At 46.4% G+C, this 23,574-nt stretch overlaps 1 protein-coding gene across 1 annotated transcript in view; it reads left to right on the top strand.

Moving 5' to 3' along the window:
- The first annotated feature begins 16,050 nt into the window (after positions 1–16,050).
- LOC116450925 (rho GTPase-activating protein 20-like) overlaps positions 16,051–23,574 on the top strand; it is a 30,739-nt gene continuing 23,215 nt past the window's right edge. The window contains exon 1 of the mRNA XM_032123914.1: positions 16,051–16,151. The gene's annotated coding sequence lies outside the window, so the exon portion shown is untranslated. The remainder of the gene's footprint in view (positions 16,152–23,574) is intronic.

The raw sequence follows: 23,574 nt of genomic DNA on the forward strand, positions 1-23,574 counted from the left end.
TAATGGCAGTGGGTTATCCATGGGCTATTTTTCTCAGTCTGGTCATCCCAGAATCACTGCTGTGCTTTACTTTGCAATACAAAAGATGTCTCTGTGGCTCACATGTAGCAGCAGGAAACCAGCAGGAAAGAGTGAAGATTCCACAAAAATTCTGCCTTTTCCTGTATTACTGACTGTGCTGATGCTTTCTCTGTTCAGTTCTTGTTTGGCTCCTGGGCACTCACCCAGATTCACCCTCCAGCAGAGACAAAAAGTGCCATTCATGGACTGAAAATTGGAGCTTCGGTTCTGGGTAACCATTTGGCTGACAGATGTTTCTGCTTGCCTGTCTCCATCATCATTTCTTCTCCTACTAATTCCTATCCTAGGAAGTGTGTGGCACTAGTGCAAAGAAGGAAGGGGGGAAGCCCACAAAAAATTAAAAACATTTTAAAAGCCTTGGGGTGTGAATTTCCAACCTGGAATCACCACCTGGCTGGTGATGTCGTGAGGGTGTGCCTGCACCTCCAGGTGTGGGTGGGAGCCTGACTGCAGTGGATATTTCATGCAAGTCAAAGGCACAAGTTACACATCTCCCAACTCTCGTTTCACAGGTCAAGGAGTTTCAGCAGTCCAACAGTTCAGAGAAATGCTGTCTGACAAAATGTGCAGAGTTGAGCCCTGGTCCTACAAGGAGGAGGGACACCTCTGTCCGTGCAGAGGTGTCGCCTGTGTCCAGGTCTTTGAGCTAAGACAAGAATCTTAATGAGGGCTGTGGTAAAGCAAGAGGTCAGTAATGTACTGGGTAAAGCTCAGGAGGAATTCCACTTTCTTCATTCCTTGAGCTGATCAGATCTCATTTTTGCCCCCTTCAATGAGTCCCCGATGGATTAAACTGGCCCACAGAAAGGAGGCACAAAGATCAGTGTATTTTGTCTTTTGAAACCACCTTCACACATCTCCTCACAAAACCACCTTACCCCCTAACAGCTCCTTCCTGCCGGAAGAGGGCCTGGATGTGGCCCTCCCAGTCCTTGCAGACATTGTTGAGAGCAAGGCCAGAAGACAGAGAGCTGGGTCTGGCAGCAGTGTGCAGCTCCTCACATACACTCTCCCGACACCATCCTGCTCACACCTGCTCACCACCACCCCCTGTTCCTGCTGTTCTCCCATCAGTGTTTCCTTCCAGTGTTCCCAAGCAACTACTCAGGCAGTACTGTCCCTTCCCAGCCCTGTAGGCAGTCTTGTTTGCCAGGGTGAACCAATGGATGAGCTTTAAACAGCAGAACAGAATAAAAATTGCTTCTCCTCAGCAGTTTCCCCTTCCCCGGTGCCCCCACACCCCTGCACTTGCTGCCATTGATGTCTTTCTTCTGACGCCCAATCAACTCAGGCATGGAGAGTGGAGAGTTTCAGAGAGACTCTCACGTCACCTTGTCCCTTGGACAAACCTTGCTCCTGACAGAGCTCCTGGGCTCTGCTGTCCCCTCCTTGCCATTTCTTCCCAAGAGTTGTGTGAGCTCTCTTTGCCAAGGTGATGAGCATCTCCAGCCAAAGTCCTAAAGCCCAAATGGAAGCCAAAGTCCCCAGAGTTTATTTCTCTTTTCTCCTCTGGTTTTCTCCTTTATCAGCAAGCAACAGTTTCCTGGTGAAGATGGGCAGAAAGAATCAGCAATATTGAGCAAACTAGGAACACTTGTTCAGACCAAATGCCCCCAATATTTCCAGCAACCATAGCCACCTGTATCCAGTCCAGAAAACCTGAAAAAATGTGAGAAGTCAAGAGACAGTAACTTTATATATTTTAATAGTTTAATTTCAAGCTACCCAAGGTTAAAAAAAAAAAGAAAAATAAAAATAAATATAAAATAGGTTTCATTTGATTGTTTTCAACTGTTTGGTTTGGTTTAGTTTTGTTTCTTTTCTGAAATGTTTTGGCCTTTGTGCAGAAAAGTAAGAAAACAGAAACAAATATGTTATTGTCTTTGTTCATTTGTCATGAGAGTCACAAAAATCCATTTCTGAGATTGTTTTATTCCTAAATTATGCCTATTAACTGTACAGTGTCTCATGATCCCATAAAATCCTTGGAAATACAGACAGCAGAAGAGCTGCTCATTCTGTCCAAATGCCAGTGTGATGAGCGAGGGTGTCACATGACTGACTCATCACCAGCTCGGGTGGTTCATGAGCCTCATTCTCTGACCCATCTCATGCACACAACTTGTGCCTCACGGTGCCCCAGGACTTGCACAAACATGGGCTTTTATCTCCTGGCAGTGTGATGTACCTCACTGTTCAAGGAGGGATGATGGCAAACTTTGGTATATGGGCATTGCTGCATCTTAGTAGAAATATTTTGAGGATTTCTGTCTTCCTGGAGAGCTCTCTAAGCTGCTCCACCTTTGGAAGCACAGGACGATGGTGCTAGAGAGCAAGATTAAAATCTTGGAACTCTTACATGCGCTTTTACAAAAGGAGTGAGGTCACAGGCAAATTAATAAGCTTGGAAGGAGACTGGGGCTGTTTCTAAACGTTTGTCATTTTCCTATGAGGGATTTTTACCACCTCAATAAGCAGCTGTCCAAAGCAGGAGGCAGCTGGGGGAAACACTTTGATGACATTTTGGCCAATCTGGTCCTGGTGATGCTTCTAAGGGTGAGACAGTTTTGCAAAGCTCCTCCACCCAATTCAGAGCACTGTGACTAACTCTCCTGCATACAGCCCATTTCCTCAGAACAGCAATCACAGGCTGCAGACAGCAGCCTGGTCCTGCCCCAGTGATGTCCTAAGAACAGCCAGTGCAGTGCAGCATGTCTGAGGGAGCCTTAACATGGGTGTGATACCCTGCCCAGGAATTCCAGTGTCACGAAGTAATTATTTGTAATAACTCAGAGTAACAATTTCCATATGTAGGACTCAAAAACAAGAACTACAGGTTAGGAGACAGATACAGCTTGTTAGATGAGAGCAGGATTTCCATGTCCTTTAAAATAAGATCTGTCCTGTTTTCTGTTTTGGTCTCCATCACCCCACCAAAATAAAATCAGCTGCAAACAGATGTAAGCAGAGCTGGAATTATTGCTAGAGGTGTGAGGTGGGGAGGGTTTGACTCGGACTGAACTCTCAACACCATGATCGTACTTTACTGATTAAAGAGCCTGAACAGATGCGCTTTTCACTTCCAGTTTAGATGAAAACCTTGACCAGCTCCTCCAGGTTGGCAAGTTTGGTGTTCAGGCTCTTTCAGGACTGTCCTGAATGTGGAAATTCATAAACAGAGTGAGAGAGACACAAGAGACAGACACAAACTGAGGTCTCCCTAAAAACTTCCATGCAAAGAGGCCTGTGTGCTTCCCTGCATGGAGGAACGCGATCTTCCTTTGCTCGTCCCTCAGAGAGTTCCTTTGTCCATCTGGGCAGAAAAAGCCAGGAAGGTGAAGGTTAATGCCAAGGAGGTTATTTTTTCTCCTCAAACCCCCGTTCCAACACACACACACAAACACACACAGGGTCTGGCGCACACACATCCTGGAGCAAGGAAAGGAATTCCCTGCAGGACACAGGCCAGGCCCTCGGATGATACCGGCAGCCAGTGCGTCCTTGCCCTCACCCCACAGAGCCTTCAGCCCTCCCCAGTGCTCAGAGCTGGGTCACCAGCCCCACACACAGACCTTGCTCTGTTCCTCGGCACAGCATCACCCTGGCTGCGGCCGGCACAAATCCCCTGGCCCCCAGCCAGCCCACAGGGTTTCTTTCCCCCTTTCTCTGCCAAAGCAAATTGACTTGTGACACTTTCCCTTATGTTTTCATCCTTTAAAGGGTGGAAAGCTGAAAGCCTGGCTTCACTGTGTTCACTTCCATGCCTCCTTTGTGCTCTCCCACCTAGATGTTAAATAAGCTCTTTCAGGGAGGACTGGCCATTGGAGTCACTGCTCAGCACTGTGGGCAGAGGGTGCAGCATGTGCCTGTGCACACACGTGTGCTGCACCCACTGCCAAGCACACGCCCAGGGTGCCCTCCCTGCAGCCCAGGGGGAACAGCGCTATCCCAGGAATGTGTCCTGGCTCCTTTTGCTCCCACCCCCCAGCATTTCAGCTCCCTGGGCCTTGGCCATCCTGCTGTTTTCATTTCAGAAAAGCATATAACCTAGTTCATCCCTTCTCTGATGTAATAGAACACGTTGCGGGTTTTGACTGAAAGAGAAATAAGAATTTTCATGCCCTGTAGATCAAGGATCTTATTGTCCTCTTAAAAAAGAAATTATAACTTTACAATCTCAGACAGGACCTTGTGCTGACAAGCAGATATCTTCTACTTCCTTCACTTTAGCAGAAACCTAATCCACACGTACACTACAAACTCACCTTCTCAATCGTACATGGTTTGCAGCACTTTTCCCAAATAGAATGAGAAAAGGCTTGTCCATGAACTGAATGAACTCTGACTCTTCTACTCCTCTCCTTGAGTGAGATTACGAGGCACCACCTCATGGCTTGTGCTTATGTAAAATATAAGACTGAGGTATTATAACAATCCAGTCAATAATAAAGTGATTAATAATAAAGGTGATGCCAAAACCATGTGGGATCATCTCACAGTTTGTTTTGCTAACAAAGGCACAAAGAATCAAATCCAAAGCCCAGTGGAAGGTATCTGTACACGTAGATGCTGTCCAGTGAACTTGGGTGTAGCCAGCAAATCCATTACCTGTGCTGTGACAGTAGCCAAGGTGCACGGTACCACCTCTCATGCACAGGTAATGAGAACAGCGCCCTCTGCCAAGATTAGTGCAAGAAAGTGTCTTGCCAGGATCTCTTCTGCCTTGTTTTCTGGTGCAGCTTGCTCTATTACCACAGTAGTTACCAGTAAGACATTCCTTAGCTCCACAGTGCTTTGGTGAGGGCATCTCAGCCCTGTTTATAACAAATTCAGTGCCTAGAGATAAAAGAGCCACAAGACACCAGAATGTGCCATCTGGCCTTGGGAACTGGGAAAAAAAAGAGCTTATAAATATGCAGGAACCTCCCTGTGTTACTGGGACCACATGGCAAGAAGACAGAAAAACTCAAACATATACAGAGAGGAATGTCTGCCCTCCTCCCTTTCCATGTGCTTCAGCCAGGATGTTTGTGCAAGAAGAAAGCCAGTTGAACAATAAAACCCATATGTCAGATGTGGAAGGAAGTCTGTAATCCAACGCACCAAAGGAAAAGATTGACACAAGTTCATCCTTATCATAAGGTTCCCCTCTGCAATAAGGATGCACACCACAGCATCCTTATTAGGGGACCAAACTGATAATTGCAGCAGTGTGGCACTTGGCACTTCGAACTTTTCACCCAAGACTTGTGAAGCACTTTACAATTAAACCTAAATATATCTTAATATGAGATGAGAGAGGCCGTAAAGAGATAGCTTTGCTTATTTTGAGCATGAAAAACACATAAATCCATTACAACACAAACCAGAAGGCTCACCTGGACATGGTGTTTAATGAATCTTAATGGAATTATGCCCAGTCAGACTACTAGGCCAGAGGACTTGCATGTCTTCATGCTTAAAAACAGTGCTCTAGTGACCTTTTGTAGTTACATTTTTAGTAGTAGAAATTACATAAAACAATGAAACACAAGAGTCCTCACTTTAATAAGCATTATTAACACCTCAAAATGTGGAGTGGGAAGGAAAATATTGTGAACCAAGTCTGGCAAGCCATAAATGATGTGAGGTCTAGGCACTGAGAGGTTTTATATCTGAGTACTTGCAAATTTTCACCAAATTTTCATTGGATTTATTAGTTTTGGTTGGAAAAATGTTGGCCTCTCATCTGTCTGTGTGGCAGAGGTCCTTGCTAACAGGGTTTCCTTTTACATATAATGCAAAAGTAATTAAGCTCTTAATTAGTTAAACTTTGAACAAAGTTCTAGCAATGGCTTCCCTGGCAAGGAGAGTCAGTAGTTCTTACTGGACTGGGGCTATCAGACGTTTCCAAAAAACAGCACTGAGCACCTCTCAAAGCCCATGACTACCCCTCCTGCTCTAGGGAGCTGACAGAGATGTTAATGTCCCAGAAGTGATACCAATGTGAGGTTTCTCTATTAAAACCATCTCCAGGCAGCAATCAGGTTTGCCACATGCCCATGGTCCTCATCACTCTCGCACAGCCATGGTGTATCAAGGGTCAGGGCTGGTGGATTCAGTGCCCTTCGCTCCTGCCGCTGCCCCCCAGTTCAGGAAGGGCTGTAACAATATCCCTTGCCAAATGTCTCCAGCCAAATGAGGAGAGGAAGAGGTTAGAGATACAGATATGGAGTCTTCAGGTTCTGTAGCTTCCCTGCTGTGTTTATTTGCTTCTGCATGTCTACAGCGAGCTTGAGTGAGTGACTGCTGCCCTGGCTGAGGAGTCAGCAGCTGGGGCTGTTACATTCGCAGCCCTGGCACAGACCACCACAGGGCTTTGGCTTCCATCTGTCCTTTTGCCCGTATTTTACTTCCAGATTCTCCTTAAACTGGCATAAGCTGGTTTCACCAGCAGCAGTACTGAACAGGGTTTGCATGGTGCTCACATAGGGGGATCTTATGCCAACTTCATCCCAGCAAAATAGCACATGTATTTTACCCAGGATCAGGTGTGAAAGTGGCTGCATAAGCCAGTTCCCAGTGACTACCAGGGCATAATTTGTCTTTTCCATGCCAGAGTCTGACCATTTTGGGATCAAGCTGTGCTTCACTAACAGCTCCTGACATACTGCAGCACTGATTTCACTGGGTCCTTGACCCTGTGCAGCATCACTGATCCTTCATGAGCAAGGTACACCCTGCTAGCAAAATACAACAATACTAAAGATAAAGCAAGGAGCAAGTGTCTTGTAACACATTCCTCTGGGCTCTGTATGGAGCTGGCAGTGCAGTGGCGGGGTCTGGGAATTCTGGAGATGAGGAGTAAGGGAAAACTTAGATATGCTGTGAAAGGGCTGACGAGCTCTGTTTTAAATAGTGGGACTCCAATTTGTATTTGGTCTCTCATGAGTGGACAGTGGTGGAGAGCCAAAAGTGTTCCCATCTTATCATTGGCACGGGAGCTCCTTACAGGGAAGTCCTGAGTAAAGAGCTCAGAGACACTGCTGGAAATCTCTTCTAGTCCAGTGTGGTCCTGTAGGCTGCAGCTTGTCACAATACAGAAATGCTCTGTGCCTCCAAATTTGCTTTTCTAAGGGAGAAGTGGGTTATATGGGCAGGGTCCTGCTTATGATCTTATTTCTGGTGGATTTTTTTGTTATCTACTTCTACTAAGATTTACCTTTCAGGGTCAGTTCCTTGGCATGCACAAGCTGGTGTTATTTCTCTGACTGTACTGAAGCTGTTCAGCCTGTGACCTGTGTAACACGAGCTGGTGGTCTCAGATGATCATCACTGGTCCTCTCCAGCCCTTTTGCCACCACCCTCAACAAGGAGATCAAGTGCTTTACCACCCATAAAAACATTGACATGTCATTCTGATCCTCATCATGCTCATGCATTTTTGCAGACCAGGTGAATGTCCCAGGAAAGTGTCTGCTGGAGAACTCCTCGTTGAAGCTGCCTGTACCAGGTTTGTTCTTGCAGAGCAGAGCACAGAGGTGCTTTGCAAACATTCCCACAGCCCCTGAGCAGCACAAGGCATCTCACCACCACATATTCCAGGCCTGAGTTTGCCTCTTCCTCTGGGACCATAGGCAGGAAGTAGTAGTGTACAAGTAGAAGCAATTTTGGGTGAAGACAGCTCTCCCATGTTTTCTGTGTGGCTGCTCTGAGCAGGACTACATCCACTCTAAGTGTGTTATTGCAGGGAATAGACGGGAGCTGGGTGGGGCTGCAGGGACAATAAAAGGAAATGCGTCTGCTCTGCATATGCTCTGGAGAGGGAGGGTGCTAGTGCCAGGCAGGAGGGGATGTTGTGCAAGACAGGGTCCAGAGGGGAGGCATCTGCATGAAAACCAGAGCAGAAGAAAGTATTTGAGAGAGAGTGTATGGGTGGGTGGGTGGGTGGTGTCAAGGGATTGGGAACAAGACAAAAGAGGCTGTGTATGGCTGTGTGTGAGAGGATTGCGAAGACGAGATGAGAGGCAGAATGTCTGTGGGTGGCATGGAGAAGGATGCAGTGCCGGCTCTGTGCTGCCAAACAGAACACTCCATCCCAGATGCTCTGACCACCTGTCCAACCCCATCAACTATACCCTCATTTTACCCTGTTAACCCTCCATATCCAGTGTCCTTTCCTGAAGGAGAAAAATTGTGGTATAAGAGTCTGAGTAGGGTGCCAAGGTTCAGCAAGAGCCGTCCATCCCTTCAAGCAAACAAACATCATTTTTTCAAAGCTCCCTTGGGCACACAGAGAAGCTTCAGAGTTGCTGTAGTGTTAGGTCTGAGGGTCATAGAAAAGAACCTCTCCAGAAATGTTTCTCCTGATTTTTGCATCAATGAGCCATCTTCTTCTTCTTACAAAAAATATTCACACACATCAGTGTTACCACAGGAAAAACAAAAGCTTCATCCTTCATTGCGGTAGCCTTTCAACTACACTCCTCCCTACAACTTCAATATTTTGCAGTTCAAGTTTTATTTCTTCTGCTTAAAAAAAAAAAAAGAAAAGTGGCTTGATTTGGAGACTGCCTGACCCACATAGCTTAGACGTTGCAGCTGACCCCCAACACCCGACATTTGAAATCAGACCCCTCTCTAAGCCAGGTTCTTGAAAAGCAGTTGACATTGGCCAAAGAGATTGATAAATAAAATTCACAGGTTGAAGACAAAATAGAGAAAAAAAAAATCAAGCTTGTTCATAAATATCCTTCAGAAAGTGAAAACATAGAAATAGTGACCTAGTGAGAGGCTCTACTCACAATTCCAGAGGATCATGGTAATCTGATATGTACACTGACTTCATGAGTTTGGAGCCCTTCTGAAGAGTCAGACCACAGCAACACACACTTTTTCTTAGCCCCTGCATGCCATCTCCACACCCTGCTGTTACAGCTCTGGTTTGTAAAGGGTTTCAGTTTGTTCCTTTGGTGGATTGTAATTGACCTGGATCAGCTTCAAGTAGGAGAAAAAAAGAAATAAAGACAAAAGGAGCCTTCAGAGGTCCTGAGCACTGTGCCTAGGTGGTGATATCATGGCAGTAATGACCTCAGAGGTGTGTTTGGCTTGGTTCAGATTCACAGAACTGCCTCTTGCCAAGGATATTTTAAGTGGGCCAGAAACATCTGTAAACACACCCATCCAGAAACACATGCTGTGGTCATGCAGTTACAAACACACATCATGTGTCTCACATCAATTCTTATGTGCTCCTCTTGGGAGATATGGGGTCTGCAGCCATAGTCACCCTGTCGGTGCTGTTCGTCCCACAGCTCAGATGCCCCAGCCCACAGCTCACAGGTGAGTGAACTCAGCCCGTCAGTTGTAACCTGTGCCATCAGTACAGATGTCTCCTGTGGAGTTCCTGATCCTGGATCCCAGACTGGGGATTTCAGGTTAAATTAATTTCAGGTTAAAATAATTTTTGGGTAAGCCATCTGAACTTTGCTGTGCTCCTCATAACTAATCCTTTTAAAACAGGAAGGAAGGTGCTTCTGGGGGTCCAGTTTGCCAGGATGAACATTGTGCTCCTCACAGCCATGGCTGTTTGATGGCTGTTGCTCAGAACTGCTCTCAGCAATGACTGCAAGGAGCTGTGGGTTGCCCCTGCAGAGCCCTCAGTGCTCTGCCTGCTGACATTCTTGGTGCTCAGCACATGCACTAGATCATTTTCACAAGCTGCTGTGCATTTCTCTCCAAACGCACATGGGATGCACTGATTACCTCCTTTTCCAAAGGCTAAATCATGTTCACAGGACTAAGGCTGGAAGCTGGCAAGAAGAACAACCCTGTCTGCATAGGCAGAGTGCTTCCATGGCAAAAACTCACACTCTCAAAAGCACATATTTTCCCATAAATGGCCAGTCACAAAAGAACCAGCAACCACGAGCTGATGCGGGCATAGGGAGGAGCTCTAATGTCCATTAATGATGAGGGAGCGGCTCTGTGACATGACTGAACTGCAGGATAAAATCGTGGGTGACTTCACAGCCAGTGCAATGCACACCAACGGTACTTGGGGCCCTCAGCTAGCACATGGGGCTTGGGACTTTCACCTGCCCCACAGCCCTTGGAGGACACAGAGCAATAAAAGACCCGTTTTAGCATACGTAGGTTTTCAGCAGCTCATGAACATCCAGGCCAAGCAGCACACACCTCTGACTCCAGCCTCTCTTGGGCACTGACAGCATCTGATGGGATCCCCTGAGCTAAACAAACCACCTTTAAGGAGATAGAATGTACTCTATCAACCACAGCAACTCCTTTTTAAACTATTTTAGAAAATGCACAGCTTTAATCACCTGTTTAGACTATATTTCAAAAGCTTTGGCACACAGGGTCATAGAAAAGACTCTCTGACCCTGCCAAAATTTAGAGTATTTTCTCTTGAAATGACCCTGTTTCAGTGTACTGTTAGAGCAGATACCAGACACCACCAAGGTCTGGTCACACTGCAATATTTGCTGTCATCCTGAGTTTGCTTCCATTGAGTATTTGACCTCATATTTCCCATGTTTGGTCCCTCTTAAGAAAGGTTGTTTTGTTGGGATAGAATCCCAATAGGTATTTTCAAGTTCAAGGAAAGTGAAAAGAAACAAATCCAAGCCCCCACTGTGCAATCCTCCCCTCTGTACCAATACAGAGGCTGTGCTTTTTTCCAACAGGCCTCCATAAAGGAGAGATGAAAGGCAGAGTTCAGGACCAGGTCTGAAACCTGGACTTAATCCAACACCACTAAATCTCTGGCTGCAATGATGTTACATTTCAGTGAGACAGGAGGGTGGAACCTGGAGGGAAACTATTACCAGTGCTTGAAAGTTTCCCCTGAGTGTGTTTTGGGGCCTCTGTTAGAGTTTTGTAATGGATCTTACCTAGGCTTATTCTCCATCATTGCATGGGACAAGTCATTGCTGCTTCAGTGTTTCTGCTGGGGTAGTCTGCATGAGGAAGACTTCAACATCAGCTTCACAAAGAAGAACCCTCATAAGGCCTGGCCTTTGTTCAGGAAAAAAAAGAAGTCACAGGTCTCTCAGCATCCAGGGAACTCCTCTCTTTCAGCTGCCTCAATGAGACCCAGTGTATGAGAGCAGAGAGCTGGGAAGGTGCTCTTTTCAGGTGGGAATCAAGCCCTGAGTTCTAATCTTCTATTCTACCTATGATTAAGCACTCCCAATGCAAATAGACATTCCTGCTCTTTCAAACCAACTTTGTGTCAAGCTATTCCTAGGCAGGCAATGACAAGAACAGGCACGGGAGGAGAGCCTTCCTCATGCCATTACCATTAAAGATCTGAAGACCTGTTCTCCAGCTCTTTTCCTTTCTGGTCCCTCCCACATCTCTGCAAAATTGTATAGAAAATACAGCTTTGCTAATCCAGTGGCTTTCTCCTCTGAGTCTGCAGGACTCTAAGTATGAAACAGAAGCAAGGCAAAACCCAATTATCACATTGATTAAAATCATGGCCCAGTCTCACTGTGTTTACTCATGTGATTAAAATTTCATTGAAATAAGAGAACAGGGGTCAACCAAGGAGTTATCCCACCAATTTCAGTATGTTGTGGATTTTTGCATGGGTATTTACAACTAAACTATGGTTTAACCCCACTGGAACTGGCTGGTCTTATGTACATGTAAATGCAAAAGATGAAATTACAAAAGCAGCAACAACTTGGCCAAATAACTTGGGCCAAAGCAGGAGTGAGGTGTTTTCTAATCCTGCTCGATGGATGAGCAGTGCAGCAAGACATGCCGTGTGTATGGCAAACAGGAGCACAGCCCCAAGCTGGGGGTAGAGGAAGTGTGTACCTGTGGGAGAACCTGCGTGTGTTGTAAATACATTTATTTCCTGACCTAGCAGCAAAACTATGTGTCACCCCACTCTAATGAATACTAGGCAAGCAGTGAAGAAACATATTGCTAATTGTGAAAAAAAACCTTTCACAAAGCAGCAAGTCAGCCATGAGAGGTAAGGGTCCTCAGGCTGAGGGTAAGAAAGGGCAATGACTGGCAACAGTGGCATGGGAAATGCATACCTGATGTGGGGGTTCAGAGCACTGTGACAAAAAATCCTATTATAAAACTCACTTTTTGTCCTAAAGGAGGAAAGAAAAAGGAGTATCTGCCATTTAGAAGCATATTCATTTTAGTAGCCTTCATGCTCTTCAGACATGCCCAATCATTGTGTGGAAATCCTGATGGTATTTTCAGCCCAGAATGAAGCTACAACACACAAAGGAACCAGGCAAACAGGATGCCAGCAAGCCTTGCTAAAGGAAACACCATGTAAATCAGGGAGAGGAGGTCACAATGACTATAGGATGTATTACTTCCATAGCAGGGGCCAGTTCAACCTTTGGCTTGAGAACAAGATTAAGTCTAAGCAACTGTGTTAAATGACATTGTGTAGGGAGGATGTCGTGGGCTAGCCTTCACACATCAAAGGTTACCATCCAAGTCACAGCACAGGAACACAGATTTTTTTACATATCTGACCCATGCCCCAGTTAACCCAATCCCCTGCTCTCAGATGTAGCCCATGACTTAATGCTTGAAGCATTACGGTTAGGGTTAGGGTTAGTGTTAGGGTTAGGATTAGGATTAGAAAAGGAGGGTCCCCCCTGGTTTCAGCTCACTGACAGTGCAGTGCCAGACTTGATGAAGTGTCTTAGCTAGTTCCCACATTTGTTCATCTAATTAGGGCCACTGGACATCAGAGCATTACATGCACAGGTAGCAGCATGGCAAACCATGAGTCACGCAATGTGTTTGCAGCACTGTAGTATGGAAAACAAACCCAGGAGCACGGTGGAATTATTCGTTGATCCTATGTGTTGGCAGACTCTTTCAAATAGTTTCTCTTCACTATCAAGTAATAACTCCAAAAAATAAAACAAGATATTCCTATTGGTTGATAATTTTTTTTCCTTCTGTTCAGCCCTGGTCTGTCTGAGCAGCTCTGTCAGACAGAGACCTCATCACTGCTGCTCCCACAGCAACGTCATGGATATCTGACAGCAGCAAAGTTTCCAGCCCTGTCCCATAAACAAGCGGAGTTTTCCAAGCCCTTCCCTGCTTGTACTATGTTCTGAAACAAATCCATAACCAGCAAAGGAAACAATGGCATTGGAGTGGAATCCCTTGGCTTTTACTTCATTTTCTGATGTAAATGGAGCCAGAGGTGTTGAATTGGGTCCTTCTATGATGCTTCCCATGGGATAATGCACAGTTTGCATTTCTCCAAAGCACAACGATTTGGAATAACAGTTGTCAAGGAATTTATTTTGAATGCCCTTTTGAAAACAAATTCCAAAGTGTTGGGGTTTTATTTTTTGGAGGCTGCTGAGTTCTTTTTTAATAAGATTTTTTAACTCTAAGGGCTACAGTTGTAACAAGTTGGTTTTGATCTGTTTACAAATGGGCTTACCTGCTAGAAAAGGCTGTTTCAGTGGAGCACTGACATTCAGGGCCCCTTTGAAAGACACCAGGGACCTAAAGACCATTGATGCTGTCAGATTTCCAAGACTGAATTCCTCCCTATAATATCCAGGCTTGCAGCCAATTTAGCTGGCTTGGAACAGTTGTAGCTTTAAAACATGCTTGATGTGTATTCAGATTTCAAAAAGGAAAAAAAAAAGCCAAACAAACCCAGCATTGCAGTGATTCAGAAAGATACACAGATGATGGAGTGGAGCAACAAAGTCACAGGCAAAGCCAACACAAGCAGAGATGACCTTTCTAAATTCCACAGCACTAATTCTGCTCCTTGGAAAGAGTGCCTGAACGTTTGTACCCCAGCCCAATACAACTATTTCCTTTCTCCATATCTGATTCCCTACATGGCTGCTGTGATACCATAAAAAAACTAGTTTGAAAACACAGTGGGCTATTTATGATTCTTTTTTTTATGAAGACTCACTGTTCTTCAGAAACTGATCATTCATGGATGTTTCTTGGGCAGGAGGCAAAGAGGAGGGAAGATGATTCTCTGGTTAAGTTTGCTCAAAAATTTAGGAGAAATGTTCCCATTGTTACTGACACATTTTTCTGATCTATAGCACACAGAATCCTGAATCCCCTTGCCCATGCAGTGGAGATAAAGGAACACAGCTGAAGTCCTCCCACTACCAGTGGGCATGTAATAAGCTTAGAGGCTCTAAAGCATTTTTATTTAGTATAATGAGTGTTGTTAAACTCAGAATTCAGAGGAACTTAAAACTGCAGGGGAAACATCTTCTGCACATAGATTAGGAAATAGGTACTTTGGAAAGAAAAGATCAAGAAGTTTTATCCATGGGAATCCTTTGGAAAAGGCTGTGCCATTTTAATTGTATTGTTGCTACAACAGTAAGCAGAACCATATTGAGACTCTGGGCACTAGACATGGAAAAATATGGATGAAAAGCACTAACAAGCAGTAGTCTTGACTGCAGTCTTAAATTAGTCTGTCCCAGTGGTACCTTTTCACTTACAGGAAATGCCTCCTGAGGTATTTCCCAGGAGAATGAGAGCTGATGGGGAGGGACTGCATAGTTTGTAATGCTCCATGAATGTGTGCGGGGAGGCGGGGGGGGGGGGGGGGGGGGGGGGGGGGGGAGAGGTGGGGAGGCGGGAAGGAGGAAGGGAAGGAGGGGACTGGCTGCCTTTTTTTGTATTTTTAAAGGCAAATCACTACTCTTTCATTTTCCGAAAATGTCTCTTATATATCTTACATTCAAAATTACTTGTAAGGGTTGTTTAAAGACAGAGGAGATGTCATCCCCAAAATTTCACAACTTGTCAAATCTTGTATGCAGAGAGAAAATAAAGATCAGACCACAGAGTACCAGATGGCAAATACAGTATTCCTCATATTTCTTCATAGTTTTAAAAAATCTTTTGACCTTCCAAGACAGTCTGTATGACTGAGATGTGGTGCACTCTCGTCTTCTAAACACTTACATTTATTTAACACTTTGAGTAGTCGTTTGCAGGACTGAACATGTGACGTGAAAGAGATCAAAATATCTTAATCTGGTTTAGAGTACATTTTCCTCATGTAATATATCCCTTTCAGCACATCTCCAGAGAGGGCTTTATAGGACAGATATTTCTCAAAGTGACAGAACTGTGAAAGTACATGTACTCCTTGGTACATGCTTACCTTGGAATGGTCTCTCAAGAGGATTCTTTCTCAACACAGACTTCTCCATAGACACAAAATTTCTCTACTGTGCAGATAGAAAACTTTCTAAAGAAAACTTCCTACACAACAACTAAAACCTACAAATGGGGGTAGAAAGAGAATGCATTTGGGCCCCTGTTGCTTTTCCTGCCTTCTCTATGATAACTGCTCCTAGAAGCCCCACCATCCCAGCCCACTCCCTGGGTAGACCCCACTCTAGGCAGCACCATTAATGGACCGCAGCAGGAGCTCGGGCCAGTCTCTGAGGGCTGTTACACACCACTCTGCTCTCTCTGGTATGGCAAAAATCCCTATGAGAGGAGCCTTAAAAGTCTTGGAGTGGGAAACAGAGCGCTCAGGTGCCCTGGTGTGCAGGAAGAGCGGCCTTCCAGAACACACGTGCCCGGCTGTCCCGGCTCCTGTCACTTCTTGGCTCTCCCACCGCGTTTGTTCAGAAAATCGATCTCGTAGCGTCACTTTCTGGGTCGCTCTTTTTCCGTACTAGCTCCGGGCTCCCGGGTAGCGCCCACCGTGGTCATCGCGGCCATTGCGAGCTGGGGCAGGGGCAGCTCCGGGGCGGCCTCAGAACCCCTTCATGTGCCCGAAGGGGGGTCCCGCGGGGCTCCGAGGCTCGGCCGTCCGGCCGCCAGAGCCGCGCTCGGGGCGGGGGCGCCGCGGCCCCGCCCGGCCCTGCCCCGCCCGGCCCCGCTCCGCCCCTCCCCGCGCTCACTCGCCGCCGCTGCTCCGGGACCGAGCGTGGGGCCGCCGCCGCCGGCAGCCACCGGCCAGCAGCCACCGGCCACTGGCCATGGGCCGCGCCGCGCCCCTGCCGCGGGCATGATAGCGCGGCCGCGCCCCGAGCTGCGCCGCGGGCTCCGCGCGGAGCCAGGCAAGTACCGCGGGCGGGACGGGACGGGACGGGACGGGACGGGGGCGGGTGTGCCACCGCCGGGGTGGCTGCGCTGCGGGTCGGTGGCGGAGACGTTCAGCTGTCGACGCCGGGGCCGCGGGAGGCTCCGCGGAGGCGGATCGGGAGGCGCTGGATGGGCCGGGGGCGGCGGAGGTGGGGTCCGGTGTGTGCGGAGCCGGGGTCGTGCCTGCGGTCGGGACGGGACTCACGCGGGACTTTGGGAGCGCCGGTGCGGTGAAGCGCGTTCTCAGAATCCCTGCTGCATCCCGCCGCTGATCCAAGGGAGCTGTCGGGGGTGCGTTATGTGTGCTCGTGTCGGGACAGAAGGACAGGCGCGATACCCTGCCATCGCTGCCTCATCCCTCTGCCTCCCCGGCAGCAGCTGCAGCCGCCCCTGAGGGCAGCTGGCGGCACCGGCTGCGGCCGGACGGGAGTGCCCGGGCTTTACAGAACCGCAACTGTCCTTGGTGATTTTTCAGCTCAACAGAACAAACAACAAAATATCATATTAGCACTAAGGTTAGCCTGAAATAATGGAAAGCGAGAGGGAAAGCTGTAAGCATTTTCTAAAGTGCCAGTTTGAAATTCTCAAATGATTCATCCAACACAAACAGTGTCTGAGTGGAACAATTTTCTTTGCAGGGAGTTTCCACTGGAACAAATAGCAAGTTCTGTTTAAAAAAAAAAAAAATTAAAAATTTGCAGCTAGTTGTAATACTTGTAATGCTTTCCAGGGGCTGGAGTGTGCCCACAGCCAGGTAAATCCTTGTGATCCAGAGTGATGGTTCATCGCAGCTTTTGCTGCCAGTTCTTTAGAGCCACTTGCAGTTTTTACCTATGAGCCCTACCTAAGACAGTGGTGGCTGGGTTTCCGTTTACCTTCTGACGTTATTCCATATTTACAATATTCCTTAACATTCTTTTTGCTAAGCAGACCCCTGCCTATTGATCCCTTTGTGTAACCCGGAGTGTTGCTGTGATGTGGCAACTCTGCATTATCTGCAGACGATGGAAAATGAGGGCATTTAACAGGGTGCTCTTTGCCTCAGCATCACAGCCAGTGTCTCACTTGCACAGCCTGACCACTAGGGCCATGAACACCTCTTCTGCCGGAGCATGAAGCTCTATATAGATTGTATTCCCCAGATGCACAAAGGAGGACCAGGCACTGAACCTCAGCCTTCCACTGATGCCGTTAAGGACCTGGTCATCAGTTTGTCGAGCATGACTTCCAGCTCATTAAGCCACGGGTACTTGATGGGTTATGTACAAATGGGAATGTTCCTGATAATCAGCTGCCAATGCCTCGCCGAGAGCTGGCTCATGCGCAGCTGCAGGGAAGTTCTTGGGTAAACTTCTTGGGCCCCTGGACTGATGCTTTCCTGTGCACAGCTAAAGAGAAGTAAAGTATTTAGTCTGTGAGCCAGAGAGAGGTGTTCAGGACACTGTTTTGGTCTGCACAGACCTTTTAAACCTACCCCCCGAGACTGCAGCTGACCAGTTTTCTCCAAGATCTCACTGCCTGCACAGGCAATAGCTTTGTTGAAGCACATCTATTTATCGCCCTCTAGTGAGGCTTTAAAATTTAACATAGATTCCTTCCATGAGGAAAATAAATATTAGAGTTTATCGGTTTAAGTAGATTTGGATTTTTTGAGAGTCAGTGGCTTCACGGAATCCCTCTCAAACATGATACCACACTTTGGATGGGTGGATAGCCTAATTTTGGATAGGCATGGAGATGTAATGATAGTGTGTGTGTCTCCCCTGCAGTCGCTGGGTTCTCAGCAAAGGTCTTTGCATCAACAGCACTGGATACAGTTCCTTTCTTTTTACCTGTCTTTAAGTGCTGTTGCACTTTAGATTTTGGCTGAACCCAAATGTAGATCACTTGACATGGCTCTGGTCTAGGTGATTGCTTATGCTTCTTGGTGCTCCACCTTTCTTAATTATAATTCAACTGGGCTAGCCCCAGACTTGGGAAGTGGTCTCTTCTTTGCAGAGGAGCTAGCTCCAGGGCTGGAACTCTTTTAGGTTGTAACCAGGGGATGTGATTCAATCACCTCTGTAGTCAGACTGGTTTTACTTCACAGGTATGGGAGATGATGAGAAATGTACCATGAATATGGTTTCTCTTAATTAGACTGAAGATGTAGCGGGTGCTTGTTCTTCATGACCAGCCATGAGGGTTCTCAGATCCTCTCCTGCTTGTAATGCATAAGGTTCTGATTTGCAGCTCTGATGCAGAGATCCTTGTGGATCCTTTCCTGGTCCCTTGTGGACAGCATTACATCAGCAGCACAGTGTACTCCATCTTCCTGCCTGCCCCAGGTTCACCACCCCTCTGTCACACCAGCACCCTCCAAAACACCCCCAGATTCCTGTATTTGTTCTGTTCACTTTCATCAATATACTACACACTCCTCCACTCTTGCCAGCTGACACCATTCAGCTCTTGCTGGAGCAACAGCTCCCAGCAGATCTGAATACAAACACCTCTGAGAATGCCCCCAGCAGCACTCAGCCACTCAGGCTGTTGCTCACCTGTGTCCTGCATCACCTGTGTGCAGTCACATCTGTGTCACACGCACCTGTCTCAAATGAACACCCTCAGCAGCCTCTGGAGCACCAGCAGTGCATTGGCTGTTGGCAGCACTGCTCAGGGGACACCCTGCAGTGTGTCTGACTGGCGGCTGGCACACACAAGTCACCCAGGGGCCGTACTGAAGTGTGGTGCTGTGGTGCACGCTGAGCTACGTCGATGGCTTCTCAGCTAAGTCAGGAAATCTGCCGTGGCAGCTCCCCACCCCTCTGTGTGCTGCTAGTGTGGGACTGACATCTCCTCAAGGCAGTGTCAGCACTGTGGGTGCTGACATCTGACAGAGCAAACAGCCAGTCTGCTTAACAGCACCTTCTCCACTTCAGCCAGAGGCTGGGAGTGTGACAGTCACTGTGGTTTAAAGCAAAGCTAAAAACCAATAAACCCCACTTCTTCTCATCTCCCACTTCTCTGTGTTTCCTCCTGAGGTATCTTAGAGCTGTGGGAAGAGGAACTGGCACAGGGATAGGTGCTCAGCGCCCCTGCACTAGGGATCAGCCCTTCTTTGCTTGTGCACAGTGCTGCCCTCCTCATGTCCCCACAGACCAAATGGCAGGACAGATAAGGACATGAAAGTTTCCAAAACCAGGCATCCATAGTTAGCCCCTCGGAAAACAGCTAGGGTGGCGCCCAGTTTGTGGTATGTGAGAGAGAAACTGAAGCAAAACAGGATGCTTTTGTGATTTAAAACTTATTTTTCATAATTCCTATTTAAAGGCTTGTTTTGGTTTGGTTTTGAAGTTGTCTGCTACATTTATTGGGAAATTTATAACCAAAAGAGCTTTGTGCATGTGTATGTGTGTATGCAGATGTGTATGTGCACATGTCCTTGTGTAGGGATTGCACATGAAGAGGCTGCTATTCAACCTCAGGAAAATCTTCCTCTTGAAAATTAGTAAAACTACTAGATACTAACAGCTAAGTAATGGCAAATATAAATTATATCTATGTAGCTTGTCTGTAAATCTTGCTGGATAATTGTTTTTTGCTCTGAACACCTCAAAATTGGAAAGATTATGTCAAATTATAAAGTGTTTACCAAAGACCCATGAAAATACTCATGACTGGATATATTAGTTTATTCATAAACATGTTAAGATCAAGTAATGGGAAGTGGGGCACAACAGACAGATTCTAGGAAGCCTTTGGGGTCATCTGTACTCCATAGTATGTCCTGTATTTAGCCTAGTTTCAGCTGATGCAGTTTTCACACTGTAGATGCTAAGGCAAAAGTGAAAAAGAAATGCTGTGAGAAATTAAAGCAGGGAATAATATATGAATAGAATAATTGTCTTTAAATTGAATGTTTCTTGGAGTTTTCCACTGCCTGCCCCTTCAGGCTGTACTGGAAATGGAGGCACAGAGAACAACATCTCCAAAAAGCCCCATGGCCACTCTCCAGGTGCTCCTGGGGGCAGGTGAACCTCCATGCTTCTGTGCCTCTGTGCTGCCCCTCTGTCACACAGATCCAACCCCCACAACCCCACCCTGTGCCCTTGCACAGGGCATGAGGGGTCATTATGCTGCTTTAGCCTTACTGGCTGCCAGGGGATGATATACCCACTCTCACCACCCCCATCCTCTGCAGAACACTGGCATTTTATTACTGCCTTCAAGGGAACAAGATTTTCTGCCTTTGTTGTTTCTTTTCCTTGGATCATCTCGGAGTTTCTGCAGTGGCTTGCAGCAGTTGCTCCTGTGGAATAATTATAACAGCCTTGTGCAAGGAACTTTATGTGCATAGAAGTGATTCCACTGTTTGTATTTTCCTACCTCTCATGCCATCAAAGAATGGGACACGTTCTTTAAAGCCACACAGCCTGACTTGCATTGGTTCATAGCAAGAGCTTTGTAGTAAAAGAATGTGCATATTTCTTTGCTAGCCTTGGCAAACTCTCCCCTGGCCTCCAGGTTATTTGATCTTCGAGCTTCTCATCAGCTCTGAACAGCTTCTCTCCTTCCCTTTCCCAGTCCACTGGCAGCTCTTCAGGCTGTGTTTTCAAACCTCTCCTTTGCACCTTCTGTTTCACATGGGCTCAGTTCACATAATGCTGCTCCCTTCTGCCTTCCCTTTCTTGACCTTTTCTCAGCAGCTGAGCAATGTCTCCCTCTTGGCCTCTATCACTGCTCAACCCTTAATGCCTTCCTGCAACTCCAAAAACTGGCAAAAAAGTGTGATTGTTCAAGCCAAAATCTACTTTTATTTGCCCAGCTCATGTAACGTTAGACTCTCAGCTCCACTGAAATTCATGATCTTGGGATCCTCATTTGAGGGTAGGATGCCTATTTTTCATTTCAATCAAATGCAGAATTCTGTGGAGTTAAATCCTGCAATTCAGCACAAACCTATCCTGGGGTCTGATAAGAAGTTTGACAGAAAATGCTACTATGAGTGTACCCACAGTGATGCTGACAGGCAGATGAGCAAGCAGCAGAAGGAGGAAAATGCCTTTCATGGTGTGTGCTAGCAGAGATGCTGTTGATTAACCCATTTTTCAGCCAGTCAGCTCTGCGAATGCCATTTAACAACCGCCGAGTCTGTATAATGCTAACGGGATGCTTATAAGGCATAAAGGGATTAATGTTCAGCTCTAATGAAATCCAGATGCACAGAGCTGTCTCTTCTCAAAGCCCTTTCTCTGGCCAAGCTGCAAATAAAATGATTTAATCATTGTAAATAGATGAGAAGCACCATCACTCAACATGAAGCAACATTCACTCAGTACTTAAGCTCACAGGCTCCGAAGGCTGCTGGCAGTGGCCTGGTGGAGGGGCCCACTGACCCTCTGCCTGCAGCAGCATCAGTCATGTGGGGGGAACATGGGACCTTCCTTGGGGAGCACAATTCCTGCAAGTTTGCATGAGGGCTGGGGGAAGCTGGCTTGGAAACCAGCCTCATTCTATCCCTGAGCAAAATCCAGGGCAGTTCTAAAGGTGGTGAGTCTCTGGTCAGTCTCCCAGGGGTGCTGTGGGCCACTGGCACCTTGGCACCTTGCCCTGGGTGTGTGCCTGGGAGAGGTGAGGATTTGTACCAGTGTCAAGTGGAGCTGTACTGTCTGCTCAGGAGACCTGAAGCATTTCTGCCTTGTAAACTGTTTGTGGTTTGCACTTTCTCTTCCTTGCGCAGTTTATATTTTCCTTTATCACGCACAGACTTGGGTAGTCTGCATTTCAAGCACTGGGAGGTAATCTCAGCCCTGGCAGGGTCTGGACCACCATACTCATGCTCAGAAGCCCTGCATGGAAAGGCTGAAGTAATTCTGCAGCTGAGCAGACCCAGCTGTCTATGAGTTTTTAATTTTTAATGTGGCAGGAGGAGGGGTTTTGAACCAAGAGGCAGAGGGAAAAGGAGTTATTTTAAAGACACTAAGGAATGTGTTACATTTTTCTGTTCCTTAGATTTGGCTTCTCTGCAAGTTTTTCATTTTGCCAAAGCTCAATTCAGTGAACTGTTTATTTGCATTTTTAAAGAAAGAGCATGATTCTTAATTTACTTTGGCCTCATTGATGAATTTTTATCCTGTGAAACCCAGCAAGTTCCCTTCCAATGTTATATATACAACTTCACAACACAAACTTCTACCCCAAAGTACCAACATAAATTAAATGGTCCAAAGGGCTTTATAAAAGTGTACTCCCACTGATTTCCCATGTGAGTAGTATCTGTAGTCACCTTTTATTCACTGATGTCATGCTCATCGTCAGAGCATGCCTCAGCTTAAGGCCAGAGACCATAAATGTGTGTAGAGGTGTGTAGAGATTTTCTTTAGAATTCCTTGTGAGATGTTCCTGGGGTAGCTTTCAGCATTGGTTCAAAGGAAGGAAAGGAATGAGGGAAGAGTCCTGCTATAAAATTATATCAAAACATGTAGGGGCAATCTGTTGTGATAGGTTTTCAGCATATGAAGAAGAATTTCAGGAAAATCCCAACAGATGCCAGATGTTTGGTCTAATCCATTATCAACACATATTTCAAATTTACTTGGCCCCGGACATAAGAATTGTGACAAAACTGTCTGGACTTCGAAGAAAAGGGAAGAAATTTTATAAAACAAGGTTTTACTTTTCCCAGTGCTTTCAATCTCCCTTGCCAGTACTAGAAGGGGGAGGAAGCACTTCATCTAGCATCTGTTCATGTCTTGCCAGGCCAAATGCTCAAAATTCAGAAGTATTTCTGAATCAACATCAATATTTATTGATCTCTTCAATTTCCATCAATTAGTGATTTGCTGTGCTGTGCTAGTGACAGAAAGAGACTTGTATTTATGTTGTTCAAAGTTTTTCAAATTGATATTGATGCAAAAAATACTTTGTCCAAGCGTATCCTTTGGATGTTCAGGGCATATTCCTGCTGCAGGTGATATCTAAGAATGACCCTCACCAGCAGTAAACATTGTTCTTGCAGTGCTTTTTTTCTGTTGTTCCAGAATATACAAACACCCCTCTCCTGCTGAACCTTAAGATTTGCAGAGAAAAGACCGCCTGTGGATGTTCTCAGCAGAGGCTGCCTCTAACTTTTAGAGATTCTGTCCACCAACACTGTATCAGGGTTGAGAGGCTTGGAAATAGCAGGATATATTTTTATTTTTGTATTCATCAGTTTTCACTTCTCTGTCCGGTTCTGGGACCTCAGGGAACACAGAGCTGCAGGTGGGCACCATGTTTTTTACAGAGGCACAGTTGATGGATGACACCTGTGGTTTGTCTTCCTGCTTAAAGCTTTTGGGCCCCACCTTGCCTGTCTTTGAGTGACAGTTGAGAGTTTTGCTCTTCTTTGGGACCGCGAGCAGTGCTGTGTCATGG

Source organism: Corvus moneduloides, chromosome 14 (assembly GCF_009650955.1).
Source record: "Corvus moneduloides isolate bCorMon1 chromosome 14, bCorMon1.pri, whole genome shotgun sequence".
NCBI classification, from domain to species: domain Eukaryota; kingdom Metazoa; phylum Chordata; class Aves; order Passeriformes; family Corvidae; genus Corvus; species Corvus moneduloides.